The 11,295-nt window shown below is 35.2% G+C and overlaps 1 long non-coding RNA gene across 1 annotated transcript; it reads left to right on the forward strand.

The window, feature by feature from the left end:
* Positions 1–781: 781 nt before the first annotated feature.
* Positions 782–9,102, forward strand: LOC139706703 (uncharacterized). The gene is made up of 3 exons (XR_011708319.1): positions 782–873; positions 2,581–2,708; positions 7,899–9,102. It is a non-coding gene; the product is annotated as an uncharacterized lncRNA (long non-coding RNA).
* Positions 9,103–11,295: the final 2,193 nt, after the last annotated feature.

The following is an 11,295-nucleotide window of genomic DNA, read 5'->3' on the forward strand; positions in this document are numbered from 1 at the left end:
AGTAGGGTTAAAGTTGGTTACTATACACGAATTTATCTATGGAGATGTTCACAGTTCCAATGGCAAGGTACTAGGCAACATCAATTAATCACGGAATTAAAAACCGGTTTTCAACTTCCTGCCACTTATGTAATACAATAGCACAGAACCGAACGAACGTTACCAGTTCATAGCTACGAGTGCTTTTAATATACTAGTGCTTTCATGTATCACCTCAAGTAATACACACAACAGTCCTAGGTTGCAGGCACGGGTTCTACGTTTCGCACAGGTGTAGAGGTGTTAAGTAACTTGTCCAGGTAACTAACACCGTTAGAAGCGAATCAGGTAGCACTTAATCGCAGACAGTGCAACCGAAGATCCCGGCTCCCCGGGTAGGAAAATGAGAAAACACACACACAAGAATAATCTTCGAATTTCTCGCAGAGGTCTGGCTGCTCTGTGGAAGACTGATGAATTCACGCAGGGGAAAGTGGCTAAGTCGCTGCAGAAGGCAGGCCATATAAGCTGCCAAACAAGTGCGAGTCGGGGGAGGCAGGGGAGAAAGAAGAAAAAAGGAAGACGGAAAAAAAGAAAAGATGAAAAAGTACTTCTCCGGGTTGGATCACACCGGCAGAGGGTAGGCAATCAGGAAAACAGAAATCTACAAGTAAGATCTGGCAAGCGCCGGGATCGCGCCAGAACCGAGGAACAGGTCGGAAGTGACGCTTACCAGCGGAATTGAGTGCCTAGCTAGACAGCGGGCCGGGGCGGAAGTTCTGCCGGACGTGACGTATCGGAAGTTACTCCTGGAGGAGACACCTGGTTGCAGAAGGCGACGTAATGGGCGGGGCGGGGCGTCTATGGTGTCTGGGAGCTTTGGATCCCCTGCAGGTAACCTTCGGGCGGGAACTGAACCCGGGCGGAGGTGGGAACTGGGGTCGATGTCTTGGGTCGCTCCTGACCCTGGGCTTGGGCAGAGAGTTCTCACATTAGGTAGTGATTGCAGGAAGGCTCCTTGAAGAGACTCCCTGAATGGATAGGAATACAGAAAACTCTTTGGAACTGGATCGTGGGGTCGAGGTCTTTGACGGTCTTCTACTCTTCTAGGAATCGGTGGGTCCTGACCTAAGGTCGTGGTGGAGAGATGGAGTCTGGGCACTGAGATGAGCTAACGTAGGGCTCACTTATCACCTACCCCGACCCGTTATGGAAGTAGGGGACAAGGACTTCTTTTCGTCTCTGAATTCGTAGGACAGTGCCTTGCCAGTTGTAGGTGTCCATAGACGCTATCAGAGGAATAAATTAATTACTGGATTAAAGAACCCGATTCTGGTTTAGCGGGACAACTTCTACCATACCTCAGTATCCCTACCTCTGAATGTAGACATGATTCCAGTTTTCTTACTAACCGGTAATTTGTGAGTATGCTGGTGTAACAGACATACAGGACATTGTTATTTTGTTTTGTTAGAATTAGGGAAATTTACACATGTGCATTAATACTTTTCTCCGAGTGGAGAGGATAAGGCAACTATTTAGCTTCCTTCGGGTTTCTTTACTTTTCTGGGAAGGACTTTTCAGAAATTGATCCCAGGGAGGTCATAAAATGATAAGCTACAGTTGGATCACTGAACTGCTAATGGGTATCTTAAGTGCTTTCTTTTCATCAATATAAGCTAATTTCCTTTTTGTTAATATTTTCTGAAGTTGGGGTACTAGATGTAAATGAGAATTATTTTTATAACTAAAATGGAAATAGGAACTTATAAAATTCCAAAGGTTTCACCAGGTGTATACACATAAGAAACAGTTGTAGGAGGTCCCAGAAGAATGAATCCCTGAAGATTATTTTCCTTGTAAAAAGTGCCTTCAGTGTCATGAAGAGAAGCATGTACCTGAAAATCAAGTACTGTAACCAGATTTTTGTTGTTGTTAAATAGAATAAAATGCAGATGACACACAGGCTAGATGATGAGATCTGGGCATGAATCACTATCTAGCTGCAGTCCCAGTGAGGTGTTTGTGTGTATGGAATAGCTAGTGAAATGTAGCTCTTGAGAAGTTCCAGAATCCTATAATTAGATTGATGAGAATTGTGTAGAAACCCAGAATTTATGCCGTATTGTTGATTGTTTGTGTTGTATGTGTATGTAGTTTGCTTTTGTACTTTTTACAAAAAAAGAATTAGTTAGCATTTTTAGATTTGAAACCTAAGATGTTCTTAAAATAGGTTAAAAACCCCCAAAGTAGACATGTAACTACATAATTACTATAATTAAATTTTACAAGTTTTTCTATCTTTAAATCTTTTTCTGATTTCTCAAAGGGTTGGTATGGAAATCATCCCCATCTTTGAAGGCTGTTACTGTGGTGCCTTGTTTACAATACATATAAATGTGATGTATAGCAGTGTTTTGAGATCCTCTAGGTTAAGTTAATATTGTCTTAGTCTAATTTTGCCACCTCAATTTGCTGTTCAATGTTATGTCCACTAAACTTTCCACATCTGAGTGTTTAGTAGTATAACTATTATTCATGATGGATTGGCATCCAAGTAGTAACTTAGGGTATGTGCATTGACATTCTTGAGGTTTTCAGTTTTTACAGAGCACTGATATCTATGGACTCTAACATGGACTTCATTTAAAGAAACCCACGGACCATTAATGGACAAAAACATGAATCAATTTGTATTGTGGCATTCAAATCCTAGCACTTTGGGAGAGGTAAGTTATTGACTGTGATATATGTTAGGTGAGATAGTAGAGTAGCCCTGGATGGGCCAAGGAAATTTCAGGATTGTAATTAAAAAATATAGACCTGAATACCTATGTTTTTTAGTCAGCACCTTCCCAAGAGAGGTTTGTTTTGTATGTATGAGGCAATTACTATATCTTTGTCAAGTTGATCAGAAATTAAAGAGATTGACCAACTATGTTGTATCTGGAAGATTATTTCTCTGCTTTCTTTTATGGGGGAAGTGGGATCTCCTTTCAACACTTTAGAGCCTGGTAGAAATAAATAAATTTGCAGGCACCCTGTATAAATTAAGCCTCAGTCATTTAAATCATGTTGCTTCCAAGTTCAGCTATCTAATAGTATATGTCTCAAATCTGCTGATCAGTTGTGCCTTAAGTTTAAGTAACAGGTCCAAAAAATGTCTTTTTTTGTTGTTGTTTATCTTGCTTTATTTATGCTATTTTCTTTTCATTTGTTTCTCCTTTGTCTTTTTCTCTCTCATGATTCATTCTCCCAGCCTTTAAAGCTTCACCTTTTTCTACTTTATGTCCTATAATTCATTAGTTTGTTTATTTTCAAAACCTTAAATTCTAACTTTGTGTGATAATGATTGGCACCTTAATCACTAAGCATTTAACTTGTAGTTTTTCTGGCCTCCTTTGTAGGTATTCTGGCTTCTTGTTTAGAATTTGTCATTCTAATAGCAGGTATTACTTCTCTTAGGGATTCATGTTCATGTGTATTTGTACTTGGACATAAAAATTCCAAAGATATTAATCACCATATTGTTTGAAATTAAAAAGCAAAATAAAACTAGAAATAATATAGACATGCTTCAACAGATGTCTGGTTAAATAAATGCTTTCACACATTATTGTAATTTACAGCTATTAGGAAGAATGAAGTGGATCCAGATATGCAGATATGGAAAATTCTAAGACACATTGTTAAGTGAGAAAAAAAAAAATATATATATATATATAGGCTGGGTGGGGCCGAGGCAGGAGGATTACAAATTTGAGATCATCCTCAGCAATTTAGTGAGACCCTCAGCAACTTAGCAAGATCCTGTCTGAAAATATAAAGGACTGAGGATGTAGCTAAGTGGCAAAGAGGCCCTGGGCTCAATCCCTAGTACCATAAATAAATAAATAAATAAATAAATAAATAAATAAATAATAGATAAAAGGAAGCTGTATGTTTAGTATGTTTCTATTTGTGTTTTATTTTTATTTTGAGACAGGGTTATGGTAAGGCTGAGGATGGCCTCAAACTTGTGATCCTCCTGCCTTAACCTCCCCAGTCACTAGGATTACATGCATGTTCTGCCACCCCACTTGGCTTTCATTTGTGTTTTAAAGAAGCATTTATTTTAAGCCAGGCATGTAATTCTAACTTCTTGAGAGGCTGAGGCAGGAAGATCCCAAGTTTGATGCAGCCTGGGCAACTTAGCAAGACTCTGTCAAAAGAAAAAAAAAAGCATATAGAAAATCTCTTCAAATATATATAAGGAGTTATAAATAGAATTCCTGGAGAAATGAGATGAGCAGTCTAGAATAGGAAGAAGACTAACATTTTTTTTTTTTTTTATATTTATTTTTTTTTTAGTTCTCGGTGGACACAACATCTTTGTTTGTATGTGGTGCTGAGGATCGAACCCGGGCCGCACGCATGCCATGCGAGCGTGCTACCACTTGAGCCACATCCCCAGCCCACATTTTTTTAATGTATGCTTTTTTTCTGGTGGATTAAATTCTTTACTCTGAGCATGTTCTTATTTTAATGAGATTCAGAAACAAGCAGCAAGGCCTTGGGATAATTTAATAAATGTGAGAGCTTATTACTATTCTTTATGACTTTCTGTTCTTATAATTATTTGCACTATTTAAAAGGAGAAGGATTATATGGTGCATTAAGGTTTTTTAGAGCTGCAAGGAAGATTTGGTGATATTATAATAGGTTTTAAACCTTGACATTAGAGTTTACTATTAATGAAAACTTACAGAATACTGAGTACTTAGTTGCTGCTGAATTCAATATTCCTGTACAGTATATAGCATGTCGATAACCTGATCAAGTGATGTGGTAGTTGTTTGCAAGCTACCTTTGTATCGCTTTGGCATGGTTCTTCTGAGCTTCTCGGTTTTGCCGAATGGAGTGGACTTTGTTTTATTTGAATTGCTCTTTACATACTCTCTCTCTCTATTTTTTTTTTTTTTTTAAACTGGGGAAGAGGCTAGGAATTAAACACAGGGCCTTGCACATGCTAGGTGGGTGCTCTACTACTAAGCTATATCCCCAGCCCCTGGATTCCCAATTGTTTAAACAAGTCTTACAGTTATTAGTTCACTTTGTTCTTGATGCTTAGAAATGGTAAGGGATTCCAAAAAATGGATTGTTCTCAGTTAGTAAAACCAGAAAGACAATTTGGATATACATGCATAATCTCATTTGATTTTACTTTGATTTGGCTGATTATTTGCCCTGGACTCAGCAGAAATGTCTGGTGACTTTTACTCCTCTAGCCACCTTTCTTACAAACCTTTATTGTGAGACATTTTGTAATAACAGTAATGGGTGATAAAATGAACTATATAAAAATAAAAAATCTTCATTTCATTAGTAAAGGGATTTTATTCAAAAGTCAGTTGAAATGGGTTACATACCTATATGATACCACTGATTTTTTTAAATCTTGTTCAAATCATGATGAAGGTCACTAATCTAGGGACTGAGCCATGATGAACAGAACAGGTTATGATATGTCAGGTATTTATTTATATTTGTGGATCTGGAGATAAAACCCAGAGCCTTGTTTATGTTAAGCAATTACTCTGCCACTGAGCTAAATCTCTATCCCTGGCTATTATATTATTTGTTTTTTAAAATACCTTCATTTTATTTATTTATTTTTATGTGGTACTGAGGATCAAACCCAGTGCTCTACCACTGAACTACAACCCAGACCATATATATATATATATATATATATATATATATATATATATATATATATATAATTTTTTTAATGGGGTTTTACTTTATTCCCCAGGCTGGTCTTAAAGACCTGGGCTCAAGCAATTCTCCTGTCTTAGCCTACTGAGGAGATGGGACTACAGGTGTGCATATTTTATACCATACTTTCGAGAATTTTGGGTATAGTCATCTCTGTTAAATGATGCTTTGTTTCTGAAAATCCTTGGAACTAATCACTGTGGTCACAAAGGAAAAAAAATCACTGATGATAGATTGTGGTGAAGGTGACATAGAAAAGAAAGAGATGAACACATAAGTTACATGTGGAGAACATAAAATTGAGGAAGATGCCTGTATGTGTGTATGTGCATACACTTTGATATATGATAATTATATTACATATTTAATATATATAAAACTTTATGGAAAACCAGAAATTCCAGATTGAAAGTTAATGCAACAAGATAAAAAGTCAATATTTTGAGGCCTCAGATCTGGGCCTGTGGTGAGCTAATTCATAATCTTGAGAGTAGTTTAAAGTATTTTGAAAGTTTTAAGGTCATGCACAAGGTCCAAGTAATAGGAAGGCAGACAAAAGCCTGAGGGTAAGAAAATGAAAATATAAGATAAGGTGTAAGGTATCTTTAAGATTCTGTTTCGTGGTAACTGTTTTGAGAGGGAAAAAAATTCAAAAATTATTGCTTTTCAATTTGATTTAAACTACGTCTATAAGCCTTTCCTAGCATTCAGTTGTGTAGAGCCAAATTAAACACCTGTGAACCCACAGAACATTAATATACACAAACTGATTTCATTACTAAAATTGCCCTGATGAATAAAAGAACTTTTAAAATTAATTTTGTGATTATATAAAGGGACAGCTGTGATAATCTACATCAAGGGGACTGGAACTGTTTTTTCAGGAAATAGAAGACTTTGGAAAAGTGGGGAAACTTCATAGGAAGTATATTTGTTCTGTTATTTGAGTCCAAAATTAGTCCTGGAGAAGATATAGAACTGGTCAGGAGTGGAACAGATTGTGTGGAGAGAGAGGGAACTCTAGGTCCTTAGAGTTGCTTAAACAGAGTTTGACCATCAGGAATGTTATAAGGGGTGAGGATTCTCATTGTATGGGACAATGTACTAGATTATTTTGATGGTCCCTTTCAAATCCTAAAGTTTCTTTTATAGTGCAATAAACTGATTTATTATAGATAAGTTTATATTCTATTACCCTATTATTACTTAAGTAACTACCTGAATTTCTTAATTTTTCTGTGCCTTGGTTTCTTCATTTATTATCCCCATATTCACAACTGTCTAATTCTTGCAATTGTGAAGATTAAATGAATTAATCTGCACAAAGTATATATAGCAGATTATAGACTCAGCAAATATTAGCTGCTATTATTTTTATTAACATTTTTTAAAAGCTTAAATGTTTCTTGGGGAAAAGGCAAGTTTATAGGAGCATATTTTTAAAAAAGGTTACAGTGAACAAAAAGTTAAGATAATGAACTTAAAATCCTCTCTAAAAAGAGTAAAGTGGGGGGTGGGGATTGAACAGATGCTGGCATTCCTCTCAGGGCATAGGCTGTATAATTATTTCCTGAGCTAGAATTTCAGATCGCTATAACTATTCTTTGATTACATTGTACTCATGTTTACAATATTTTTGCTGTTTTTCATTCGAACCTTGCAAAGTGGTCAGAATTTTTCCATTTGAAGATTTGTTACTTTTATTCATCATTCAAAAAAAAATTTTCCAGCCATAATATTCCTACTTCAACTTCTTTCTCTATTCCACAAAATCAACTTCATTTTATACTGTCTCTTCCAACAAGCCTTTTGGCTGTGCTTTCAGAGATCAAAAGCTCTAAGACAGTCTGATACTTTGGATAATGATCAAAGAGATTCAAGAAATTATTAAATCATTTTTATCTGACTACTGCCTCTACATGAGTCTGTAAGAATTTCAAATTCTGTTGCAATTTGTAGTGAAGAACATTAATCAAAGAGATAAGTCAATGAATATATTTTGTATACTATGGCTTTTTAAAATAGTTTTTTTTCATTCTTTCAGCATTGTATCTAGTGATCTGATTAATTATCGACCAAAGAACTTTTAAATTTCCCTTTTTAAAAACAATCATTAGACTTGCTAGTAGAATTTGTGTGTGTGTGTGTGTTTTGTTTTCAAGCATCAAGTACCAAGTTTTTGAAGACCATGACCCACCATACCATCATTATGCATTCAAGAATTGAGTATGAATAACCACATCAAGATTTAGATCCTCTTCAAAAGCTTCAAGTGTCATCTGCATTAAAGCTCTCCATTGAACCCTCTCACAAAATAAAAGCTGAAAGGGACCCAACTCCATTAATATACTTTAAAAAATATCCCTTTCTCTGACTTCAGTTTCCTTGACCATTAGGGTCTTTCATATCGCTTATGTTCCTTTAGACAAGAGCCAACAAAATGGTGCATTCCAAAAAATATGTTCTATGGCCATAAGTTTTTCTTGGTAGGACAGAATAAACTTGGCATAATAAGTTTGGAATTAGGTCTTTTATTGTAGCCTACAAAAAGTTGGATCAAGAATGTGAAAATGAGAATTAAATGTTAAAAATATTTGAGGTTAGTAGAGCATATGCTTTGCATGAGTAAGGCCTGGATTCAATCCCCAGCATCAAAAACGAAAACAAAAAACCTCCCATATATTTATGAGGTTGGATTATACTCTATGTGTTCTAGAGAAAAGAGCCCCCAACCTGAAATTTGATGGTTTTTATTCTATCTCTGCCTTCACCTCTTACTAGCTATATGATAATTGGGAAAGTCATTTAACTGACATTATCTGTAAAGGAACCTGGTATTTTCCCTGCCTACCTCACAGGGTTGTTGTGAGGTTCAAATGAAATAATATACATAAAAAAGACAATAAAATGTGCAATACAGATGTAGGGACATGTGTTACATGATTGCAAATCATTCTTTCTGCTCTTTGGCCTGGGAAGGTAGGTGATTTAAACACAAATTGAAAGCATGTATTATGTCCAAGCTGGATATGTGGAAATAAGGCTACATTAAACTTTTTTCTCCCTCTGAATACTTAGAATACTCTTATGGGCTAATTCTAAAAAGGAGAAGACTACAAATTTCCCTCAAATTATAAATTGGCATTGATAATGTTCTAAAGTAATTAAGGGTTGTAATATATTAGCAATTTACAATGTCCATTTACTAAATTGTGACCAGCATTTTTTAAAAATGAAGAACATAGAGTAGAATATTTCACAATGCCTCCCACATAGGAAGAGTAAATATTGTTTTAGTTATATGTATGTTTGAATGTGTGTATAGTTGGTTATTAAATAAAATGATATTTTTCTTGTGAGTTGCAATTGCAGTTCTTCAGTTCTTAAAGAATAACTGTAGTACTAATGCCTTTCTACACGTTTGAATTCTCAGAATATTCAGCATCTCTTTTTAAAAATTTTTTTAATATTTATTTTTTTAAGTGTAGATGGACACAACACAATGCCTTTATTTTTTATGTGGTGCTGAGGATCGAATCCTGTTTCTGCCTGTGCTAGGCGAGCGCTCTACTGCTGAGCCACAACCCCAGCCCCAGCATCTCTTTTCACAACATATTGCTATTTGTGATGAAGGAATTGATAGTATCAATTTAACATTTAGTTTAACTGAAATACTTTTTAACTTCATAGTAAAGATAAATCTCACAGGCTTTGATACTATTTATACTGACACCCAGACTGTTAGAGCATTTATGTGATTAGTTCAACTTCTACTAGTGGAAAGATTGTGTTAAATTTGTTTAAAAAACTTTTATCTTTCTGGTCTCATGGTAAATAAACTCCCAGTTTTGTTTAGCATTGTTTGAGGACTAACTGGAGAGAGACTATAGAGGATACAGTTAGCATGACTGGGAATTTGATGGTCTCTAAAAGAGAAAATGCAGTTTTTTTCTTTCTCTGAGTAACTGAGTTTATCTTTAGATTAATTATTTAAGATCAGTAAATCTCTGGTGTTAACTTATTCAGTCATTTCCTTTTAAAAACATATCTATCTCCTTAGTGATTTCATTGGTTAGGAATAGGTGACTTTTGCAGTACTACTCAACAATAGGAAATGGCTTCTTCCTCTAAGGGTTGTACTTTCCAATTCATTGATGAGGCAGAATTCTTTATTTATTTACTGAAGTGCTATATTTGGTACCCTGAGGTTGCTTAAACTTGGATAAAAGGTTGTACAAAGTACTGATTTTCTCTGCTTAAGAATATTATAAAGGTACAGAGTACTGATTTTCTCAAGTTTAAAAATTATGTAAATGTATAGTGTTAGCAATGTGGATCAGGAGATTTAATGTAGAATCTAATTGCTTAATTTTTCCAGAACAGTAATAACCAAGCTTCTTTCATTGGTGGAGACAGAACAAATTGCACATATTTTGCAAATTAAGTATTATGTGTACAATAATTTGCAGTTGTGATATAAAGACTTATAACCATACATAATTGACTTTTTGTTGTTCTTCCCCCTACCTCTCCACTTACACTCACATCAAAAATCACATTGATGATGCTACCTCTCCATATAGAAAATATTAGTACCTATGCCAAAGTTTAAGAAATGTAATTAGGCAACTTCAGCCTTCTGTGACCTTCTTCCTCAACCCTCATGAATTTAATCTGTCATCAAATTCTCTTTTTAAAAATGTTTTTTAGTTGTAGATGGACACAATACCTTTATTTTATTTCTTTATGTTTATATGTTGCTGAGAATTGAACCCAGTGCTTCACACAGTATAGGCAAATGCTCTACCACTAAGCTACATCTGTAATCCCTCAAATTCTCTTTTCTACCTCCTAAATATCTTTCAGACTACCTCTTTGTTCTCTTTCTGTTCTCACTTCTACACCCTTATTCTATTGTCAATTTTGCCTGCACTTCCACAATATCTTTTGACTGGTCTTCTATATTCACTTTTCCCTACTCCAATATAATTGCTTTTAGAGTAATCTTTTAAAAGTACAACTCTAATCTTTTTTGTCCCCTAATATAATTATAATTATTATTATTATTTGTGTGTGTGCTAGGGATTGAACCCAGGGTTGCTCCACCACTGAGCTATATCCATTTACCTTTTTATTTTTTATTTTGAGATAGGCTCTCAGCTTTGTATTTGATATACCTTATACCTGGAATGCTCTTATCCTAGATATCTATGTATCCTTCATCTTTTCCAGGTCCTTTAGGAGATATTATATATCTATATCTATCTATCTATCTATCTATCTATCTATCTGATATATGTGTGAGTGCCACCTTCTCAATAAGACCTTCTCTGAGTATCTTAATTATATGGTATCCCTGTTTTCCTTCTCTGCTGTATTTTTCTCCATGGTAGTTACTATCTGGCTCTTCATCATTATTTCCCCCAGGACCAAGAACAGGTGCTGACACAGTAGGCACTTAGAACATATTTATTCAATATATGAATTTAACCTGTATTCATAGAGGTGCATATTTGGGACAATGGGACCTATAACTCAAATTATGAGAGTTAAATGTTT

This window comes from Marmota flaviventris, chromosome 8 (genome assembly GCF_047511675.1).
Source record: "Marmota flaviventris isolate mMarFla1 chromosome 8, mMarFla1.hap1, whole genome shotgun sequence".
Taxonomy (NCBI): Eukaryota; Metazoa; Chordata; class Mammalia; order Rodentia; family Sciuridae; genus Marmota; species Marmota flaviventris.